This window comes from Ictidomys tridecemlineatus, chromosome 13, assembly GCF_052094955.1.
Source record: "Ictidomys tridecemlineatus isolate mIctTri1 chromosome 13, mIctTri1.hap1, whole genome shotgun sequence".
NCBI lineage: Eukaryota > Metazoa > Chordata > Mammalia > Rodentia > Sciuridae > Ictidomys > Ictidomys tridecemlineatus.
This window is the reverse complement of record NC_135489.1, coordinates 4,088,014-4,097,841: the sequence shown is the minus strand read 5'-3', so window position 1 is coordinate 4,097,841 and position 9,828 is coordinate 4,088,014. Positions and strand designations below refer to the sequence as shown.

Here is a 9,828-nt window from a genome sequence, read left to right as displayed (position 1 = left end):
TCGCGTCGCAGCTCCGGGACCCGCCGGGCGGGGGGTCGGGGGAGGGGCAGCGCGGGGAGGAGGGGAGGGCGCGCACCGAGCCCCGCGGGCGGGTCCGCTCGCAGCTCCCGGGGGACGCGCTAGGCGCCCCGCTCCCTCGGCCCCCGCCCGCAGCAACGTCCCACTTTCCCCCGAAGACCAGCCCCTCACTCAAACGGAATCCGCGTGGATTCGCCCCCGACCGCCAGCTCCGCTGCCTACGCCCCAGCTCTGAGCCGCGGCAGCGCCCGGGTCCCACCTGGACCCCTGGCTCCCCGGTGGGCTGCTATTCTTTTCGATCCCCTCCCTCTCCACCGACTCCGACCTCAACTTGGGCTTCCTCCAGGTAGAGCTGGGGGTCGGGACCGTCAGGGAACGTCTGGGACAACCTGGTGCGCCCTTTCCCACCCGCCCAGGATCAAACAGCCGCCTCCCACCCAGGCAGCCCAGGGCTCCGGGTGACCCACTGATTTTCCGCTTATGGGGCGAGGAGAAAGTGCTCAGCAATGTGCCTACATCTGCGTGTTTGTGAAATCTGGAGGAGCATGCTTCGATTTTCAAATCCCAGTCCTTATTAAGCAGGGGGGTGTTGGGGCTCGATCCTTTTCCCTACACACACACACACACACACACACACACACACACACACACACACACGGAGCGGGGTGCTTCTCCTGCTCCCCAGACCTTTCTCCAGTAAAAAGCGAGTCCGCTGTGGGTGGCGCTCGCCCCTGGCACTGTCACAGCTGAAGGTCCCGGAAAGCAGCCGCCCCTCTGGCCCAGGCATTCACCGAACCAAAGCCTATTCAGCGCGGCTTATGTGCCTATGAGCCTTCCTCCTTCCCTGTGCCCGAATTTCTCAGAATACATTCCGAGCTTAGACATAATAGAATTGCACAAACCCAGATCTCGCGTTCTGTAATTGCCTCAGGAACAGGCTTTCCAACCTAGTCTATTCTGCAGCTGGTGGTTTAGCTTCTCCTTATGGCTGGCTCCGTGGTACAAGTCCCCAGGAACTGGAAAATACCAAGTCAACAAATGTTTGGATCTAAGGAACACTTAGAGTACACCACAAATAAGTATTTCCATAATGGGACAGCCCCTGGGGATGTGAGTGCCACTCACTTCAGTCCTGTGAGACTGGTTCTCTGGCCACTGTCCATCTCTAAGACACACCCAACCAGAAGCACCAGGAGTTTCCTAGCTGAAAACTTTCTTCTCCTACAGTTGCAGGACTCAGAAAGCATCACAGGGTGCTTCAGCATCTGGGATAGCAGTGTGCAGTGGCTGCCCTCTTCCACGATTTCATTTGGTGTGGGAGGAAGGAATAGGAAGGAGAATGAGATGAAGAAGTGTGACCACTTGTTCTTTAAAATCTAGGAATAAGCCAGGAGTAGTGGTGCTGCCTGTAATTCCAGCAATTTGGGAGGCTAAAGCAAGAAGATTGCAAGTTCAAAACCAGCCTCAGCAACTTAGTGAGAACCTGTCTCAAAAAATAGCAAGGGCTGATGATGTAGCTCAGTGGTAATGTGCTCCTTGGTTCAATCCCCAGTTTTTTTTTTTTTTTTTTAAATCTAGGAATAAAAATCACAAAAATAAAAATCATTGAAAGGAAAAGCAGAACTTGAAATAAAGATTAACATTAATGTTTACAAGTTAAAGTTTACTTTTGTGGGTTGTGTAATGTTAGTAATACATTTCTTTTGTCATTTTATAAGGAAAAGTATACAGAAAAGAAAATTGAAACCCCATGATGAAGAGATCCTTTTAACAGGCAGCATTGTTTCAATACAGCAATTAGGGTACTCTCTAGAGCCAAGATAAGGTCCTAAGGGACCCCAGCAGGACTGTCATCCTGTTGTGCCCTTTGTGCACTGCAGTCAGATAGGACTGAAGTCCATCAGAAGTCAGCCAGTTCACTAACTGGGGACACTTTATCAGAAGAGACACTTTTTAAATTGCCTGTTCAAATGGGACTCATTATTATTATTATTATTATTCACAAGAAGATGCCTTATAGGCTAGCTTTACTTGGTACAAAAGATGATCCCCTAGAGCAATAAAAAATAAATGAATAAATTATTACATTGACAATGAAATTGCAAACTTCTGCTGAATAAATGAGAAATGAGCTTAGTCTCATTTCCCAGGAGTCCTGCTTGCTAACATGGGCACCACCCGCCAGTTCTGTGTGATTTCGGATGACTGGCAGGCTAAGTGGGGCTAGGGGCATGGCGCTGCACTCAGGATGAAGGGTGCGACTGAGCAGGGGGGTAGTTTGCTCCAGTACCAGTTCATGTCATCTTGACTTGAATAGGGTTTGACTCCTTAAAAACAAAACAAAAAAAAAAACTATGAAATTCAAGAACCACTACTCCCTTTCCCAAAACTATGAAATCACAGTCATATTAGATACTGAGTTCAGTGACCCCTCCAGTCCTATCAAACTGCACTCAGACAGAAATTCATGGTGCAGTTTTCCTTTGCCTTGAAGGAAATTTAAACTTAGCTCTGTATAAGCAGAGGAGAGGCTCCCCAAGATTCTAGAGTCCAGGACCCAGGACCCATGCCTGAGTCTCATTGAAATGAACACATCATGTGTCTAGAGGTGGTTGTGACCATGAAGCCTCTCTACCACCACCTTTGCACTGTCTTCCATTGGACTAGAGGAGGCCTGAGGCTTGGGCCTTGAAGGCTGGTATCTAATGTGTGCCTGATGTGGAATAGGCCCTTAAAATCTGCTGAATACATGAGTGGGATATGGTTGCAAGCATTTCCTCTGAATAATCAGAAAACTTTGAACACCCCATGGAATTTTTCTCAAGAGAATGCTTTTAACACATAAATATTTCTTTCTGATTCTTGAGGCTAAGTTGAGCAGTGCAGACACATCACAGGGTTGGGAATATGTTTGAACATATCCTCTGGGTTCTGACCTCCTCTATCGAGAGCTGAACTTGTCACTGAGAGCAGAATCTGAATGTTTGGTTTGCAGGCCATTACTGGAAGAAAAAGTAACGTTCCATAGTTTCCTAGACAAATAGGGTTATTAGTGTTCATTCTGCTACATTTCTACATAAACATATTTATTCTTGAAAGGACTTTGGCAACAAGAACTAATTTTTATGACTGTACAGTACTTTATATATTCACATTGATTAGATCATAAACTTCTGCCAGCGACCCAACAGTGTAGATGAGCAAATGTTGTTAACTCATGTTCTGTAAGAAGGGCGCTGGCCTTGTTTATATGGAGGGAGTGACAGGGCCAGAGTTCACCAGCTTCTTGGCTGGATATTCTGATCACGGTATGGATATTAAATCGCCCACTCCAGAAGCAGACATGGAAAATGCTCTCTGCCTTCACACCTGCTCACTGAGGTATCTTGCCTGGGGCTAAGAAGCCTTGCAGGGTCCCCGGCATTATGAAATGTTTCCAGCCCTGGATGGAACAAGATTTTAACTCGCGCTCAGTTTTGCCACAACTTCTTTAGCCCATTGCGGCTTCACACTCCCCAGCCACAGGATGGAGGGGCCCTTTGGGGCAGGCAGGGGCAGTTCTGGTCACCTACAGGGCTGAGGAGGGCCAAGTCAGAAGCACCTAAGGCCAGCCAGCAATGTCTCCTTAGATGCTGTCCCGGATTTAAGAAAGTCCTCTTCAGAGCATGACTGCACCCAGGACTTTGCTTTCAGTGAGATCAGGCTGGTTTTTGAGGCGAGAGTTTGAGAGGAAGGGAGGTGTTTCAGAGTCTGGAGAATGCCGGGGTGGAGGACGCAGGCGGTAAACCCGGGAGTTCTTTACAGGGAGGACCTGGAGGCGAGGGAAGAGGTGGGGACGTGGGAGAGGAGAAGGAGGCCCGGGGTGACTCCACCTTATAGAGCAGGTGTTTGCCGCCAGCCTCCGTTCTAAGAGCTGAGGTGGAAAGCTCTACACCTGGTCTGTGCAGGTAAACCACCACCATCTGCCTGGCACCAAGTAACTGTGCTAATAAAAATGACCACCTGTGAACGTACTGATTTAGCAGAAGTCCATGGATGCATGAGTATACTAAACTCAAATCAGAAAAACCAGACCCATGAGCTTATCCAAGACACCAGACACTCAATGAAGGAACCTTGTCACCGAGGCCCAGAAAATGAGGAGCACCCCAGGACCAGACTTGGGGTCCCAGACCCAGTTACCTGGTATCTCATCAAGCCTTGCCCAGGAAAATCACCACAGTGACATACTTCCAAATGTGCCCTCAGGCGTCTCCTATCTGTGACAACCATGGGTGACCCACTCCAAGCTGATTCTCTGAAGCTGCTGACCATCCAGACCCTAGCCTAGAGCAAGTTCCTGCACTTTGACAGCTCTGCACCCTGAGCAAGATCGGTTTGTAATCTTACTTGACCACCTACGGTGACTCTGCATCCTACGGTGACTCTGCATTCCCACCTGCACCAAGCCTTCGCTTTCAGTTCAGCCTCCTGGACCCTGTGCTTTCAGAGTCTTTCTGTGATACACACACACACACACACACACACACACACACTCACATATATGCACATGTGTGGGTGAGGTGTGATGTGTGGCTTGAGTGTTACAAATATCAGAACTTAAGACTGGAATAAAAGAACTTGTGTTTGTTTGTGAGTCTCGGGTGACCCCCAGGACTGAGCAGACTGCCATGCTGACAGTGGTGTGCTTCTGACACTGGGAAAGACACAATGCTTTGAGCCTGTTGCTGGCATGGCTTGCTCACCACAAGGAGCCCAAAGCTGCCTGTGCTGTATCAGGCTCGCTACCCGTCAGCACGGGTTAGGGATCTTTATAATGGGGCAGAGAAGAGCAACAGCACGCTAAGTACCTCAACACGCACAGTAGGGACTGGGTAGATCACCCTTACTCATCTGTCGGTGGAAGAATGACGAGTTGCAAGGAAAACAGTCTGTCCTTTCTCCTTGTCCTACACCCCAAGTTTCCCGGGGGACTCACACCCCTTCACCATTCATCTCTGTGGTTTGTCCCCACTGTCCCCACGGTGGGGGCAGGACTTGAGATGAAGCCTGCTGGGGGCAGCTCCACATTCCCCAACCACAGGAGCCGGCTCAGGCACCCCCAGCCCAACAGGCCAGTGGGAGCCAGGGCCCGTTCTGGTGCTTCCTGGAGCTGTTGGGAGAAAGCCGCCTTGTATGGGCAGATTTTAGGTCCTGAGGATATTTTGGCCAGGGCCACCCAGGGGGATATGCTGGAGGGCAAGACAAACCTGTGGGAGGGAGGGCATGTTCCTAGGACGGCCTCTGGCTCCTGACTTTCCAGTTACTCTGCTGATGAATTCCCTTGGGGTTTCAGCCAATCTTCATGGGGTTTCCATCATTCAGATGGAAAGTCTTGCCTGGCACGGATGTCCATGATACCACTGAGTGAAAGAGCAGATTCCCAAACACGGCATCCCACATATTTCCATCTCAGTCGGTGCTCGCTAGTGTACCATATACTTATGTTGTATACAAAAAAGTCTGGAGACATGAAGATGCTTACAGTGGTCTTTCTAGGTGGAAGTCATGCAGCGATGGTCTTTTTATTCTCTTGGCTTGTGATGATTTTCTAATTTTATTTACAACCAACATGCATTATTTGTGTCCTAGCAAAGCATTGATAGTTGAAGAAAAGAATTACCAGCCGGGACTGAGACACCAGAGTCTGGTCTCTGGAGCTGTGGCAGTGAGCTGGACAGGGGAGAGTTCAGCTCTGGCTCATCCTTGACCACTCTGGATGGACAAAGCTGGGCAACTGCATCTATTGTCCACTTTCCTGCTGCCTTGGATGCCAGTCCCAGGTCACTCCAAAGGTACACAGGAGCCTGGAAAGAATGGCGAAGGGAGCATGGTGCTGGGTGGCAGCCGGCAAAGGCACAGGGTCACATAATGTTCCTCTCTGTTGATGGCTCCCATCTTTGCTACCTTCGCTCATTGGCCCAGGAACTCAGGGCTCTGGCTCTTGCTCCTAGAACTCTTGCCTGAAAGAGGGAATGTGACTTCCAAGGGCAGGTCCTCCTAGATCCCAGGTCCTCCACAACTTAGAGTTGAGATTCCTGGGTTATAGTCATCATCATTGTTTTTAATTGATTTATTAAAGTATAATTTATATGCCATAAAACTTCCTTTTTTTAAGCATAGAATTCAATGATTTGTAGCAAATTTTCAGAATTCTTCAATCTAGTTGGGAACATTTTCATCACCCAGAAAGGTCCCTTTTGCCCACTGGCATGGGGCTTCCTATTCCCCACCCCCAGGCAACCTCTAATCCATCTCTACAGGTTTATTTCTTCTGGATATTTCATGTAAGTAGGATGATATAGCAGTGTCTTTTGCCCCAGGCTTCTGTCACTTGGTTTACGTTTTTGGCCTTCTCCACAGGGTGACACCTGGCGCCATTTCATTTCCTCTGCATTACAGCAGCATTGCATCCGATGTGTGAGCACATACCGTCTGTCCAGACATCAGGTGATGGACATCTGGATCGTCTTCACATTTTGGCTACTTTCATAACTGCTTCTGTGAATATGTGTACATGTCTTCATGTGGATATATGTTTTTATTTCTCTTAAATTTCTAGGAGTGGAATTTCTGGGTTTTATAGTAAATTCAGGTTTAACTTGTTAAGAAACTGCCAAAGTGTTTTCCAAGGTGGAAAACACCATTTCATACTCCCATGAGTGATGTCTGAGGAGTCCACCTTCTCCTAGTTCTGGCCAACACTCACCGTCTTGATTACAGCCGCTCTGGTGGGTGGGGAGGGTTTCAAACAGCACGTCCTTATGAAGAGTCATTGTTTTGACTTTCAGTGGCCTTACGACTTGTGTAACTATCCTTTCCTTGTCTTGTGATTCAGTCACAATTTAGGAGCTGCAGTCCCAGAGTTCTCCCCTTCTGGCACTGATTGGTGCAATGGCGAGGGCCTGCAGGACAGGGACCAGGGACGGGGACGGGCGTGCAGAGGATTGTCAAGGAAGCACAGCCCAGTTCCCTGGAGCACACATGGGCTCGGGGTACTCCCAGGAGCACATGTGAACTCGGCGTCCTCCCCGGAGCACACAAACACTCTCTGGAGTACACATGGATTGGGGTCCTTCCTGGAGCACATGAGAGCTCAGGATCCTCCCTGGAGTACTCACACAAGCGCAGGGTCCTCCCTAGAGTACAGACACCGTTTCAGGGTCTTCCCTGGAGAACCTGTGAGTTCAGGGTCCTCCTTAGAGGAGCACTTCCTGAGAACATGATTATGAGCCATGAATTTAAAAACTGCCCGCAGTTGCTATTGTTTCCACACAAGAGTTTAGAAGTAAGACATTTAGAACCACACAGTGAAGTTGTTGCTGTTCTCTTTCACAAGGCCTCCGTTGTTTGTTGAGGTTGGCCAGAAATCTCTGCACAAATGAGTCACCCTGTTTCTCACAGGACGCAGCCTGGTTTATAAGCCTCTGGGGTTTCCTAGCCATCCACAGTTGCAGTGCACTTTGAGACTAAACTTCAGGAAACCTGTAACCTTTTTTATTCCCTCCCTTCTTTTATTTTCACTTCAGTTCCACTACAACTGCTCGCTGGGCTTCCCCTCCAGACAAGGGAGAGAAGGAGGAGCCCCTGATGCGGATCCTTCACGTACACAGGCGCATCTTCCTGTGGGCACACGTCAGAGGTGGGTATCCAGCCCATCCTGGTCCCCCAAAACTGCTGCATGGGGAAAAAACCACCGGGCTGCTTGGCTTTGAAACTCCTACAGCAGCATCCTCAGGAAAAAGTGACATCCCAGAATTGTCATTTCCCACTTGGCAAAGGACATGCACCTCTGCAGAAAGTAGCGCTCTGCCCCTCTGCAGGAGTCTGCAGCCCTGGCTTCTCCCTGAGCTGCATGGGGCCCGCTGGTGCCCTCTTCACCAGCAGATGAAAGAAGCCCCCCACACACACAGCCTTTGGTGACCCAGGACGTTGAAATTAGAACAGCCTAAATATCTGACCATCGCTACTTTGCCAAATGAACATCCTGAGAGAGTCTCTTGGCCAAGGGATAAAGTGGTTACTAAATGTCAGCATGTGAGAAACCATGTGTCAGGTTGCCAGCATCTGCACCCCATTAAGCTCTCCAAGTACCCTTGAAAGACGGGGTGGACTTCATCAGTAGAAACACTGTTTTAATCAGGAGAGTCTGTGCCACCTAGAACCCTCTCCACAAGGGTCTCCTGGCCTTTCTGTGCTCAGCTCTTCCACCTGCTCGGCTCCAGCACACTCCTAAGAGCCCTGACATCTGCCAGTGACGTCATAAGCCACCCAGTCACTTCCTAGCTCAGAAATCTTGGGTGATTCTGGTCCCATCCCACTATCACAACCCAACACGGCAGGTTTTTTGTTTGTTCGTTTTGGTCTTTTTGTTTGTTTTTGAGCTACAGCCTCAGGTCTAACACCATTAATTTTTAACTTAGAAATGTTCTTTTTAAAAAAATTTCTTTCTTTCATACATGACAATAGCGGAATGTATTACATTCATAATTATCCATTCACAGCACAATTTTTCTTAACTGTATATAAAGTCTGTTCACGGTAAATTATGACATTATACATGGGCTCTCTAATTGATTTCTTTTGCTTTACAATTTTTAATACACCTTTATACCACAATTTATCATATCTCTGTTTGTCTAGAAGGTACCAACACTGCAGTTTTTAAAAGTAAAAAAATGTTGTGCTGGACTGGACAGCACATACACTAAAACCAGAATGACACAGGAAAGTCAGCATGAGTCCTGTGCAAGGAAGACATTCCAGTCCTTGAAGTGTTCCATATATTTTTGAAAAGTATAGAACACTGAGAAATAAGTTGAAGAATATGTTCCATATTAACAAAGGTGACTTACAGAATCACTGCCATCCCCATCAAAATACCAATGAAATTCTTCACAGAACTAGAAAGAACAGAACTAAAACTAATGTGGAAGAATAAAAGACCAGAATAACCAAAGCAATATTAAACAAAAAAGAACAGTGCTGGAGGCCCTTCAATGCACAATTTTAAATTATACTACAGGACTGTGGAACAAAACCAGCGTACTACTGTCATAGAAGCAGACACATAGACCAAGACAGAGACAAACCCACCCAGGTACAGTCATCTGATAAAACTATCTTGGGGAATAAAAGCCTTCTTAAAAAATGGTGCTGGGAAAACTAAATACCCACATGTAGAAGAATGAAACTTGCCCTGCACAAAAGTCAACTCAAAATGAATCAAAGACCTAAGAATTAGAGCAGAAACTTTGCCATTGCTAGAAGAAAACAGAGGGTCAACACTCAGCATATGGGCACAGACAATGACTTCCTCAGTAGGACCCCTATAGCAGGAAATAATGCCAAGAGTTAGTGAATGGGGTGGCATCAGAATAAAAAGCTTCTGGCAGTAAAGGAAACAATTAAGAATGTGAAGAGAGAACCTACTGAAGGGGAGAAAATCTTTGCCAGCTACTCTTCTGAAAAGAATTAATATCCAGAATATATAAAGAACTCAAAAAACTTAACTCAAAATAAAAATCCCACAAATACCCAAATCAAGAAATGGGCAAATGAAGTAAATACACGCTTCTATAAAGAATGACTACAAATGAAAAACGAATATAGGAAAAAATTCAAGATCTTTAGCAATCAGGAAAATGAAAATCAAAATTCAGTGATATTTCATCTCACCTCAAAATGGCAATCATCAAGAATACAAATAATAATAAATTTTGGAGAGAATGAGAGGGAAAATGAACACTTTTACACTGTTGATGGGATTGT

General features: G+C 47.3%; 1 non-coding gene across 1 annotated transcript; it reads left to right on the top strand.

The window, feature by feature from the left end:
- The first annotated feature begins 8,740 nt into the window (after positions 1-8,740).
- On the top strand, positions 8,741-8,846 carry LOC120886705 (U6 spliceosomal RNA). The gene has a single exon (XR_005729786.2). It is a non-coding gene; the product is annotated as a U6 spliceosomal RNA (small nuclear RNA).
- The last annotated feature ends 982 nt before the right edge of the window (positions 8,847-9,828 follow it).